Here is a 13821-nt window from a genome sequence, read left to right on the forward strand (position 1 = left end):
AGTGGGTGAGTCATTATTGAAAAAGGATTATTGCATTTGAACAAGCAGATGTAAAATGGCAGCAAACTAAAACATTGGGCTCCTTTTATAGAAGACATTCTTTATGTCTTCGTCACATGAAGATTAACTGTAGCAGACATGTTGCACATGGACTCTGACATTCTACTTCAAATTGTGTATGAGAGAGTGATTATTTTGAGTAACGGCTATTTTTAGAGTAAATGTCTGCACTTGTCTTAAATTAAATTTCTCTTTTAACCTAAAGGGTCAAAATGGAGAGAGAAAAAAAATCTGGGGCTCCTCGTGGGATCAGATGGAGCTGGGAGAAGAAACACAATCTGTCATGTTCTGGGCAGACGAGACAGAAACGCTCTGGTTCACATCCAGAGACTTTCAGTGTATTTAGGAAACTGTCCAAACTGTATTTTTCACGTAAATTGATGATTTTCCTCCATAAATTAGGCATTTCAGGATAACCACCTCTGGGAGTGTTTTCTGAACATTTTGAGCTGTTGTTTTGTTTTGTATCCACACATGACATGTAACATTAATGGGAAAGTAATCTGCCACTAATAACATCACACATTAGGCCTCTTTGCTTGAATGTGTTTGGTTCTCACGCTGCAGTTTCAACCTCTGCTGGAAAATACTTTGGGCCTGTCGCCATCAGTCCTGTTATTTTTATGCTCAATCGCTCCCAATAGATAGACAATAAAGGAAAGCTGTGTAACACATGAAATCACATCCAAAACCATTTATGATTGAAGGCATCCCGCTTCTTTTAACACAAGACTGCCCTCCTGCCCTCTTAAGCATCAAACCCTCAACAAGTCATTTGGCAAAGATAATTCATATTTTGTATAATTACATGAATTAAAACTGCTACTACTGAAAAAGCACACAATATAAATCACAGCACTTTTGAAATACTAATAAATTATACTGAGTATATGGCTATGGCTGCGTGAGTTTGTGTACACGGACAGCAAATTCATATACTTCAATTAGAAACATCTTTAGTGAAGTGATGCATTTGTTAACAGCAGGAGGAGGTGGTTGGGGTTGATAACAGGCAAACAAACTGCATGACCATCAGTCCTGTCTGTGGTGAGGTTTAGGCAACAGAAATGCTTTGGTTAAAGTTAGGGAATTGTGGTTTTGGTTAAAGATAAATAAACATGTTGTGTGTGAAGTCACTGGACTCCAGACCAGGATGTAACTTTAATTTAACCATAACCAAATGCTGCGAGTGGCTGTGGGTAGAAAACAATTTCACTGCCTTAAATATTTTACCATATTTATCTTTAGTATCAACATATTTGCAGCTTTCAAAATACATCAATTACTGATCATAATTATGTTTCATGCATTACTTAATTGCTGCTGCAGTTCAGGTGTTTAGAAATGTAATTTTTAGGAGACAGCTCTCCAATCAGACTACTTTACACGTTGAAAAATAACACAAGTGTCTGTATGTGACGAGTACTCAGAGCTCAGTACCAGCTGCAAATCAGCATCACCACTCTAAACAGTGAAGTTCATTTGCTACCGTTGGTTTAGGGTAGTTCAGTTTAAAGCACTCTGAGCCTCGGATGAGCTCACTCTTAAAGAATCTCACCTCTTCACTTTCAGTCTGTCTCATTCTCAAACACGCAAACACACACACATGCAGCATCTCGCTGTGCCAGGGATGTCAACATCATGCCAGAGCGAGACAAGCCTTCCACAACATTCCACTCAGGAAGTGGTGTAAAGCAGATAACGAGCAGAATGGGAAGGGGGAGCAGTGTGTAGTCGAGTGTGCATGTAAGCGTATCTGTGTGCACATCAGGCTTAAAATCTAGGATAAGCAACGCTAAGCTAAGGCTAATTAATAACAACCAGGAAGTGAGAGATTTGTTTTCTTTGTGCAGCTGAACATGAAATTAGAGGCGTTATCTCGGCCCTTCAGGCCCCCCGGTCGCCACGTCTGACGAGATGTAATGCAAGTTCTTAATTGATCCCTGTGGGAGAAGTCAAGTCGGAGGTCAGGCTGTGGAACAACAGCTGTGGAGAAGAGGACTTCAGCAGGGAAGAGTAACTGTTGCTGTCTGTTTCTGCAGAGACAGCATGAGTGCAAATAGACAATGTGGCTGTACAATGGCGTTGGTGGTAAAAGCAAGCGCCCCTCCTCTCCCTTCCAAAACCGTGGGTGTTAGGGGGTCAGGTGGTCTCATTCACCCATGGGTGGCTGACGGACACTAATGGCCCTCCATGTTTTTCTTTGTGCAGCTCGACAGTCTGTGCTTCATTACTTGTCAATCTGTCTCTGCGGTTTTGTCATTTTTAAGCCTCATTGCTCACCCTGTCATCTCTCCGTTTTGATCTCTCCATCACCCTTTCTCACCCACTCTTATCACGCTGTCTCTTTATTTCTCTCCCTCCTTGCTTTTCATCTCTTTTAAACAAAAAATATTTAAACATGCCTTGTTAGCGCTCAGCTACTACCATCAGCAGACAGAGGTGTAGCTGCATAGAAGTGTCTATATAAAGCCTCTCTCACCCCTCACCCATCCCTCACCCTCCCCTCTTCCCCTTCTTCCCCCAATCCTCTCTCCCTCTCAGCTCAACCGACCGACGCAGAGTTTCCTGGCCTCAGTTCAGGAAATTGCCGCTCCAAAGAAGGAGGAGGAGGATGGAAACTTAGAGACGGCTGCTTTGCCTTGGATACAATAATAAAACACACAAAAAATACACACACACACACACACACACAGTCAGAGAGTAAAAGAGAGATACATACATTGCCTGCCTTTGTGAGCAGGCAAAGTGTCAGGATGTCTTTGTTATCAGGAGAGAGGGTAACAATAAGAACAAGGGAGAACAAGGCAACGATTTGAGCAGGTTCCTCTCCGTCTCTCTGTTCGACACCTTTATCACTCTTCTAACCCTCTTCTGACGGCTCTATTCAAACTGAGAAAACATTTACAGATACAAAACCTCAGCGATTATTAGCATAATTGGCACCAGGTGAATGAGACGGAGCAGTAGTAGTAGATCTGGAAACTAAAAACATCAAGAAATAGGTGTTTGTTTTCTCAGCTTTCTCACAGACTTGTTTCATACTTGAAAGCAAAGGGTTGATGACTTTTCTGACCATGACGGCTGCTTTCACCAGCTTCTCATATCTCTGTCTTCCTCTCTTATTCCACTTTCTCCCTCTGTTTCTCTTTATTAACAGTCTATTTGTCTCTCCTCTCCTTCTTTCTTTCCCTAAACTTTCTTTCTCCTGGCCCTGTGGTCCTCAGTGGTGAGAGAAGAATCGAGTCTTTCCCCTCTGGTGTTCCTCGGTTCTGGTGACTCAGTCTTGCCTTTGAATAACAGAGTTCCCTTCTTCCTCTCTGCGTGACCGGCCAATGCAGTTTGTGTGTTTTCTCAGTGTGTGTGTGCACACGCTAACGCCAGATCCTCTCGAACAAAGGGCAGTGTGACAGAGTTTTCTCTATAAAAAGTGCAGTGTTTGATAGCCAACACACAGCAACAGCACTGACAAGACTACAACTCATATTTTTACGACTGCAGAAAGTAAATTCAGATTTGAAAGTCATAAATATTTCACAAGAAGCCATTGTTGGTTGTAGAAAGCTCTCTAAATGCTACTGAACCCAAGATCAAGATCCCCGAAGTAGAGACTTTGCTTTGGAAGCACTCGAAAACAATGCCTTGGTCCCGGTGGTCAGTGGGAAAGGTAAAAGGAAAATCAGCATCATGTATCTGAACACCAGAGTCGGCATTGTTCAAATAGAAACTGCACCTAATTTAGAGAACGAAGCTGTTTAAAACAGAGTTAACTTTACTGCGAGCAGCGAGGACAGAGGGGATACTGGTTAATGGGAGTGCCCTTCAGCCAGGCATCCAGCAGCGCCCACCTTTGGCTCCCGCTTCTCATCTCTCGCCTCTCTGGTGCCAACTGGGCTTCCTCACTCCCCACACCGAGCAGGAAACCACAAGGCCTTGGTCCAGACTTGGCCTCGAAAAAACTCAAGGACAAACAATGTGTGGCGAGTTATGTACATGCATGCATGTTTGACAGTCCCACAGTCCTATACACAAAGAATATATGCTCACACACAAACAAAACGTTGCCCGGTCCCCTCAAAAATGAGCAGAATGACTCACTGAGCAACTTGCACACAAGCTCACGTACACACATACTGACACAGTCACTGTAAAACCACAATGCAGTAAGCCAGAATACTCTGCAGATGACGTACGTCCTGCTCTGCCACGAATACCCCCTCCGAGCTGCCTCTCCGTCAACACCGGTGTCTCCCCTTTTTTCCTCCAGTTGTAACTTGTTGGCAACTGGTTGCTATGACAACATTAAGTTGCCATGACAGCAGCGGTAAGGAGGTTACATAACTGAGGGATGACTGGCTCTTCCCCCCGCCCGCCCCGGCCCCTGCTGGTTCTGTGGGTTTGGATACTGTACTGGGCTCTGGGACAACATGGCTGACTCAGGCCAGACGGGACGAGTTTCAGTCCAAAACGACATCACAGTGAAAACAGGTTCCACAGAGAGAGAGGGAGAGTAAATGACAAGCTCGGCACTGTTTTATAGTTTACAGGCTTGATTTAAACTGGCCTGAATAGTATTTTTAACAGAGCGTGATTCCAAAATGAGAAATATGTTTGTTGGAAAAACTGTATGACAGTTGTAAACCAAAGTACCAAGGCAGGAGTTTGCAAACTGTGGTGCAGAGACTTCCAAGGGCTCTGGAGCAGGTTTTAGAGGATCTCTAAAAAAATGATGATAAAGTTAATAGAAGTATTAGTTTGCCTTCCAGGGAAATCCTAAATCCTGCAAGCTCAGACTTTATTCTATCCTGGAAAACATCCACTGAGAATTAGAAGCTGGAAGCTGCACCGGTCATCTAACTGTGAGGTGTGTTTTACATAATGACGATAATGAATTTTAAATTTCAACTGAATTCACTGGCTCATAACTCTAAAACTCTGGGAACTACTTAAGGCACTTAAAAAGCAGACAAGGCAAGTCATAGACCCGGACTCAAGTACAAATTAGCAACCCCTCCAACTTTAAAACCACAACCAAAACCGAGGCAAAGCCCAGTGAGAAGTCTGTCGAATCAAGAGGTTTGTTGTAAGAAAATTTCATGTTGATATTTCAGCAAAGCTTTTAAGTCATCAGTCAGTTGGTTAAAGACAGATCCAATCGCAAAGTGCTTTTGGTTACAGCTCAGTTATTTTGCCTTGTTGCTAATGTGCTATGCCAGACCACAATGAGCAAAGAAAAATATTTAGGTCTCGATAAATGAGGCTAGCTGTCGCCTCAATTTAGGGCTACTAGTAGAACTGCCACAAAGAAATGAAATCATTATCGAGACAGTTGACAGCCTCTGTCACTATCTACACTTCATTTTAATGTGTGGGCCTACAGTCAACATTTAGACAGAAGTTGGACTATGTGTACTGTGTATGTATGTTTATCTCCTCTAACATTTAACACGAAACATGTTAACTCTATGTTAGTAAAGCAGACTTTAAATGAAGACATACATTTTTGTCTTGCACAGCTAAGGATTTGCCATAATTTGTGATGTGAACGAACAGACAGAAGTAAAAGTTGAAATGGATGTGGCAGGAGGATTTAGATAGATCCTCTTAAGGACAGTGGAGGAAAGAATTCAGAGTGATTTCATACTGGGAGCTCAACAGGAAAAAAGCACGAGGCGGGAAAGACTAGCAACGTCGTCTGCCGCATATGAGGGAATTCCGTGGGATGTAGGAGAGTTTGTCAAAAGCCTGACAGGGAAACCCTATCATCCCACGAAATTCCTTCCAAAGCCTCTCACCACACACACATACACACACCCGCCCACACACAGGGCGCACTGACACACACTTCCCGAAATGCACAAACATATGCATTCATACTCACACACATTTACACGTACGCACAATAGAATCGGACCACATGTAAGAAGGGAAAACCCATCGGAAAAAAAAGACCAGATAGAGTCAGCCGATTAGCAAATGGGAGCGTCAGCATCCCCGCATGTCTGAGGACACCCCTACGGCCACGTGGTACAGTCCAGATGGGTGAGTGCGCTGCATGATGGAATATATTTTGTGTGCTTGGACACATATGGCTTCAGAGCAGGGATTTCCTCAGCCTGTCAGTGGAACGCTGCTCTGCTAATGGGGTTTGGGATGTGTGTAAATCTGTCCACGAGCCCGGTCATGCAGGAACACACCCTCATCCTCTGGCTCACATTGTCCCATCTCAGAGTATTGTGTGCCGCCTGGTAGCAGCGAGGATATGACGGCATGTTTTGGAACTTAGCATGTGAAAACGATACCCCAGAGAGTCTTCTCTTGTTACTCAAATAGGCCTCAACTGGCTGCTTCCGTGTATTGTCATTACAGTGGGGGGATGAAGAGGAGGGAGGTACAGTAAAGGGGTTTGGCAAGGACTCCCCCGATGGATTCTCTTCAACAACTTAACCAGGAGGGAAAATGTCAAAACACAGTGGGGGGGGGGTGTCCCACAGGGCGTAAACTACACTTTGTACTATTTCCTTTGAGCTGACAGGGGAAGCTGTGTCATGGATTGCTAAGAAAAGGTTTGATGTGACTGCACAGTAATCGCAGAACAATCTCTGCAAGCACTGTGGGGTTTCCTCTAAAGGGTTCTTTAGATGTAGTGCTTAAACTGTCCTTTGGGTCGGTGTTTCATGACTTAAAAGTCCACCAGGTTCATCCACTAGAATTTTGCTGATTTTCAAGAAAAAGATTCAAGAAACTAACCTCAGAGAAGATGGTTGCCAGTTTCCTTTCTTAAAGCTTCCATATTGCCTTAAATGAGATTTACACGTCCTTTTGATTGCAAAGCATGGCCCAAGTACTTTATAAATACTGTGAAAGTATCACACACAGCCTGTATTCAGAAACTGAGCCTCTAAATAAGCCATCAGGACTTCTGTACCAACACAACATGAAGGGTTCATTTTGCTTGATACAAAATGTGAAGTAAGCTGTATCCATAGGCCATGGCAGTGATTATCATCCACCTGTTTTAACAATTAGGAAGTGGCTGCAAATTTCCCTGGAAAAACAAAGGTTAAAAACACTGAGTAATGAGGCACTCTGTGAAATGCCATCCTCAGATGTGGGTGTACACACATGTGGTCTAGGTCTTCTCTCACTCCCTTGTTTGTGGCGTAGCTGGCTTCAGGCCCAGATCAGTCTTGGTTTCTAATTAATTCACTTACTGGGTTAATCTTGTTCTGCTTCTGATCAAAGTGTGGCCTACTGTCCCCAGTTGACCTGCTAATTCACCAAATGTTCCTCCACAGCTAATGATCAAACTTCTGGAGTTAATTTGAAGGTTTCCACTGCTGCTTTTTCTTTTACGTAAGTGCAGGGTATAGGAAATGAAAAGCATTGCCTTTCTGCTACCATAAGTTAAACCATAAGCTGAGATGTGTATTTTCTGTTCCAGGATCAGGATATACGGAACACACAATTATGACTGAACTCTTCCTGTAACTAATTAATAAGGTTTTCAATTTGAAGTAAACAACCACACAGAACTTTGAATATATTTAAGGCATTTCTGGGTTGGTCTTATACAGCAGGAGGATTCATTTTTATTACTACAGTGGAGATAAAGTGAATTACTTACTGTTAGTCTTCAAAAAAAAAATCCCAGCCTCCTACCAAAAATACTATCCATCCTGTTAATGATCTTTATCATTCATCTATGATATGTTTTGGCACTATTATACACATGCAAGGAGGCCCCCCCTCAGGTTAACTGGTGGGGAAGCGGAGTAGCTGTCAGACAGTATAAACCTTCAATGTTGGATGAGCAAATGTACCTGACATTAGACCTCGTGTGCTGGAATGCAGGGGAATGCCCTCAACAGGCGAAAGTAAACAGCCGACACAATAGAGTGGAGATAATATCATGGAAGACACGATTACCAGCTTCAACCTGCTGGGTTCATCTGGAAAGGTTGGTGTGCCGGGTGTGGCACAAACACAAACCCGCACACACAATAGGTGTAAAGCATTTACACACACAAGCACACATGGCACATATTCATTCACACATTCAGGATGCATAAACAGGAACAAAGACGCAAACGCCCTTTTTACCAGCTTTGCATGCAACACACTAACGCAGATTGTTCACAGTCTGAGCGGCCTGGGCACCACAAACTGAGACATACGTGGCCTCAGTGACCGCAGGAAGAGCTACAAACGTTAATTCCTTCCACAGCTCCATGGTGCTGCACATTGTGAGCAGATACGATTTATTACAGCCAGAGGGGCCAAGTGTATTCTCCAAGAGCCACAGAGAAACACTGAGGCTCCTGTTCATGTGTCCTGTTAGGGGAGAAATAGTAGAGATTTTACAGTTGAGCTAACAACAATCCCATCTCTCTCTCCTCTCTCTCACACACACACACACACACACACATATATACAAGCATACATCGTGGGAAAAACACAGGGTAAGGGACCATCAGACAGAGAGTGGTGACTAGTTTGGTACATTTTTGGCATTGAAGAGAATCAGACAGAGGCAATAATCACTAGATTTATGTGCACAAAATATCACAGTTTTTGCCCCTATTCTAAAAAAGACACTCTTCCTATTATGCTGTTTACAATGAAAGTTTATACTTCCCCACATGAATGTTTTTGTTTCCATGGCCATGAGAGCTGTGATGCAATATTTTTTTTCTTCAAATGTCAGTAGGACTCAGTATGTTTCCCCCTCCATACAAAAATGTGGACTTTTCTTTAGGGCATGCATCTCCACTGCACCTAATTTCACTTTTAATGTGTGTAGTGATTTTGAGGGTGATGATATCAGGATCTACAGACTTAGAGCACCCACACAGGTGTCACTCATCTTCCCTGATGAGGCCTCTCTTCAGGACTGTGCTTGATTAACATGTCCTTCATTCTCCTGCTGTTGTAGCTTTGTTGCACTTGTAAAAATGGATTTTTAGTGGAAGTTTTATGACCTCTTTTGTTTCCCAGTACAGCTTTGTCCATCTTCAACTTGAGCAGAGTCTAGCTAAGCAGAATAAATGAAAACAACTGTGTGCATGTTTGCAGTTACTCTGCTATCTTCAGGGCTTTGAAATAAGATTTTGTCAGCGGCGTGTTTGCGTGATTGTCTTCAGGTGTGTTCAGACTAACAGGGAAACCAAACTTTGAGGACAGCAGCCTTTTTTCATTGTTGGCTTTTCTGAAAGACAAACTTCCTCCTCTTTTCTCTGCAGCTGCACCAATAACCTCTGACTGAAATGTTTGAACAAATGCGTGGCATTAAATACTGTCGTGGCCGGCTACATTGATCATACTCCTGAGGAAAGTTATGGTACCATCAATACTTAATTTAGATTAATCAATCACAGCATTATTGTAAAGAAGTCACAACCAGTACTTAAGGGCAAAACACTGTCACTGCAGAATATTGTTCATACAAAGAGACAAGTACAACTTTAAAAACTAAAAGACGTCATCTTATTTCACTGAAAATCCATCCTACACCAAAAGTACAAGAGCAATGTGCTCATTAGTCGGCTCTGTCAAACAACAGCTGCATCTCGTCATCATCACAGCTGTCCATTTACAGTGATATGTTAGCACATTCCTAATCTGCCCAGACCATCCCTGAACCTGGACATGGAAAATACTGTACCACCTGGAGACAGGAGGAGGAGGGAGGGGGGCAAAGCAGTGGCAGGGTGTGTTTGTGTGTGGTGGGGTGGGGGTTTAAATTCCTCAGTAATGATGATACTCTGTGTGTGTTTAGATTATGTTTTGGATGGTTGTGAATGCATGTGTACATCTGGGGGAATACCTTTTATTTAAAAAAAAGTTAGAGGGATTACAGAGGAATTTTCCTACGTGACCTCTGCGTTCAACTAATTCAGCACGTTCCAGCACAAAACGCTGGTTATCTCTGAATCACCAGTTGCCAGGCCAATGTGAGAAGGAGATTTTTCCAAACAATTTCTCATGAGGATGGAGCCAAGGCACAGCAGTAACTCACCCAGCACACTGCAAGAGGTGGAAACGCTACAATGGCTGCATTTGGCAGTGTTTGTGCGTATGGGTGTGTAATGCACACATTACACTACTATAGGTATACGTGTGTGATTTCCATGCGCCTGGGGCTGTGCTTTCATGCCTCAGCGACTTTAATTGAGTCCAATCATGGAGGGAGAGCCCCACTTTGACATGAATTAGCCCATGACATTGTGGAAAGAGTGTTGGCAGGCTCAATAGACGCCTGTTTTCAGGGACACCGGGGGGTTATAATGAGCCTCAAAGCGCTGTCTGTCTGTCTGTCTGGACAGCCGGTTGGGAAACACATGACCCAGTCAGCGCAGGAGTCTGCCGGGGTCGCCTCAGCGCTGATCTGGGCTCCAGATCAACATGTGAGGCAATTTGTCAAGTTGAGTGAGATCTATTTAGAAGAGGAAACATTTTTTTGCAAAGTGCTTGAGCAATCAAGGACGTAAATATAAATGAGTGAAAACGCATTATGGAAAATTCTGTTTTTTTAGGACTTTGATCTTATTTGTGTTGCTTTAGCCTTTATTTTTATTTCATATCAACTTCAAACCCCAGACTGTACATTTCCACTCAAGCCCAATTATCTTAAAAAGCTGGTTAGCATGCTAACATCAGAAGAAAAAATAATAGAAATAGAAGTAAAACAAGAGTTAAAATTGGTGTTGCTTTCCACTGCTGGGGACGACTTTTTGTGAGTAAAGAAATGAAGTTTGATGCTGAACATTTCTTCTAGACTGATAAGTAAACGGATGTAGTGAAACACTGGATGTATTGATAGCAAAAACTAACATATTAAAGCCTGTCTGACTGCTTGTGTTGTCTTCCTTCAAACATTATTTTAGACATATTTGATTATCCCTGTACTTCCACACCTAACCTTGTTAGTAATGTTTTATCATAACCATAACAATGGGCAAAACTACAAAAACAAGTCGTTTAAACAGCAGGATTTCCCTTTAATTCCTCTCTGTAATAATAAATAGTGGTATGGTAGCAATAGTTGTTCTTAAAAATATGTATTTTCCTCAATAATCAACAGAAATACAACAAACTGAAGACATAAGATTTATCTTATATCATGCAAAAAGCAGCATCTGCTTAAATGTTAAGCAGATGCTGCTTTTATGCTACAACAAAACTCTGAATATACTGATACACCGCACTGTTACAGAATGAACACTTAAAGCTGTTGTGTGTGTACAGTACTCTCTGTGCCTTGAGGAAATTATGCAGCAGAGAAAACTGAAAAGAGGAGACAAGCTCAGCTCTGCCCATCAAGCCTGAATGTGTCCTGACGATTACCTAACTCACAAAGAACGAGAGGTAGGATGAAAGTCAGTGCCAAGAGAAAGCTTTTGATACGTCTCACCTTTATCAGAAACATAACAACTCTCAAGACACTGTCAGGAAGATCAAAGTTATCCACATATCAGCACAGCTTTTCTCTGAGATTTGCCCAAAGCTTTCATTCTCCGTCATCAGCGTTATTTGTGTGTCATGTACTGAACATAAAATATACTTTCTTCTCGTCTTTGGCAGAGAGGTCAAAGGTCAAATTCAGCTTACATCAGCACCCCTATGGACTCCCAAACCCTGTTTTCACCCCACTGAGCTCTTAACACACTTTGTTCATCTCTGGAGTATGAAAGCTATGCATGTAGAAGTCACTGTTTGGCATCACAGCGCTGACAGATGATGCAGAGCAGGTTGGTCCACATCCACAGACAGCCAGAGCTCATCACATGGATATACAAGACATCCGGTTAATATGAGAGGCATGCTGAGAATGGGGGGTTAGAAAACAACTGCTGCACACTGAATTAAATTGACTTTATATTGTTTAATTTTGAATTGTTTGTCTCTCGTTTGTAGCTTAAGACAATGACATTTTCAGTGATGTTTACTCCTATAAGTGCACTGTTATCTTCATAAAGTGTTATTTTTTACTTGTTAAATACTCTGCCCAAAACCTTATCACTAACTTTTCAGATCACATGGCTCTAACAAACAGTTAGGGCTCCTGGATTCTGCCCAAAACTCTGTGCCAGGAAACATGCAGTCATACAATTGATGGAGGCATTAAAGAGAAGATGAAATGAAATTCTGTTTTTTACTTTTCATTCTTTGATTCCACATGAAGAGATTTTATAAAATTACACTTTTATTGTTCCTGTGTGTTGTTTTATTCAAGAACACTTCAACCATCGGTCCTCCTCAGGTAGAGGTGAATGTTTGTAATATGCAAACTAAAACAAAGTTGAAAATAATGTAGATTCAAAACTCTATGATCCTGTTTTCGTACTTGTATAGTCGACTAGTCTAAATGTATGTTTTTATATCAGTCAACAGAGAAATTAGTTGTTAGGGACTTCCCTCGCCCTCACCTCGCTTCCAATAAGAAATAACTAATATCTAAAAACATCCTGGATGAGATTTGATGTACCTCAGAGACCTGTCAGCTCAAAAAGCAGGTTTGATAACCAGAAATCTCATTTAAAATGTATTTATTTAAAAGCCACACAGAAATGGATTCCTGTCAAGAAAAGATTAGCAATGACATCCAGTTCTACAGTGGTTATTAAGGTGGCAGAGTTCACAAATCCTGGTTGATTTTTCTTGTTTCAGGTCTTTGTTTTCCTGATATTTTGTAATGAAAGGAAAGGTCAAAGTGTGCAATAACAACCTTCCTGTGAACACACTGTTTCAACAAATACAGACCGGCTCACTAAAAAACAAACAGAACAAGTCAGAGCCAGACACTGTTGTTTGTGGGAAGTCATGAAGATAAGCACTGTTGAAACAAGTCGATCATTTTGATGGGCTAATGTGGTTACATCCAGGAGACGCTCAGCGAACAGTCATGTAATTATGAAAGACAAATCTCTCACACAGACATTAATTCAGACCCTGTACACGTGCCAGGAAACGAGCCGACCCACAGGGATATATGAAGTAATTACAGCGCTAAGTGTCTCCTTCAAGAGTTGAGTAAGATAGAGTTTAATTTATGTCTTCTTATCTGTGTCTACATTTCTCTTCATCTGCCAAGAAGACATTGATGAATGGATGAATTACTGTGTATTTGTTTTCTCTGACTCAGGGTATATGTATGAGAGTTTCCTGCAGCCTGTCCATCGGAGGTAGTGGCGCATGGGTTGTGCATGGAAATGTTCACTCACTCCAACAAGAGAAGTGTGGATTTTGGCACTCACCAGCGGCTCAGAGAGTGGGTGTGGTCAAGGGTTAAAGGTCACAAGGTGAGAACCGGGCCAGCGCTGACACCAAACCTTCGTTCACTCGTGGAATTTGTGAGAGTGTGTGGAAGGGTGAGAGAAAGTTCATCTTTCATCCGTCCGTCTTCTGTTTTTTCTGCAGACAGAAGACGACTTAATCAGAGGGTTGAATGTATCTGTGAGTAATGATAACAAGGAGAGTGTCACCAGTGCTTCCACATGCTTCCTCTCTTCATTATAGCTCAATACTCTCTCTCCTTAACATTTCCTCCTCATAAAAAGCTTCACCAAACTTGTTTGCAAGGTTCCCCATAATCCATAGGAATATGGATGTGATGACATAAGCCAATAAACATGTGTATTCTTACTTATACTGTGTCTCATGGCACATTTTATTCTCAACCTTCTGACACGTTGTTTTAGGTTTAAGATTATGCATGTAGTGTGTGTGTGGTGCATGGAGGCGTTAAGGAGAGAGGAGCAG

General features: G+C 42.2%; 1 long non-coding RNA gene across 3 annotated transcripts; it reads left to right on the forward strand.

Moving 5' to 3' along the window:
* The first annotated feature begins 12666 nt into the window (after positions 1-12666).
* LOC127142847 (uncharacterized) lies at positions 12667-13708 on the forward strand. 3 transcript variants are annotated; one of them, XR_007813926.1, is made up of 3 exons: positions 12667-13092; positions 13205-13361; positions 13480-13708. It is a non-coding gene; the product is annotated as an uncharacterized LOC127142847 (long non-coding RNA). The 3 variants fall into 3 exon arrangements; XR_007813925.1 differs by having other exon boundaries at positions 13205-13708; XR_007813927.1 differs by having other exon boundaries at positions 12667-13087; positions 13205-13708.
* The last annotated feature ends 113 nt before the right edge of the window (positions 13709-13821 follow it).

Source organism: Lates calcarifer, linkage group LG10 (genome assembly GCF_001640805.2).
Source record: "Lates calcarifer isolate ASB-BC8 linkage group LG10, TLL_Latcal_v3, whole genome shotgun sequence".
Lineage (NCBI taxonomy): Eukaryota > Metazoa > Chordata > Actinopteri > Centropomidae > Lates > Lates calcarifer.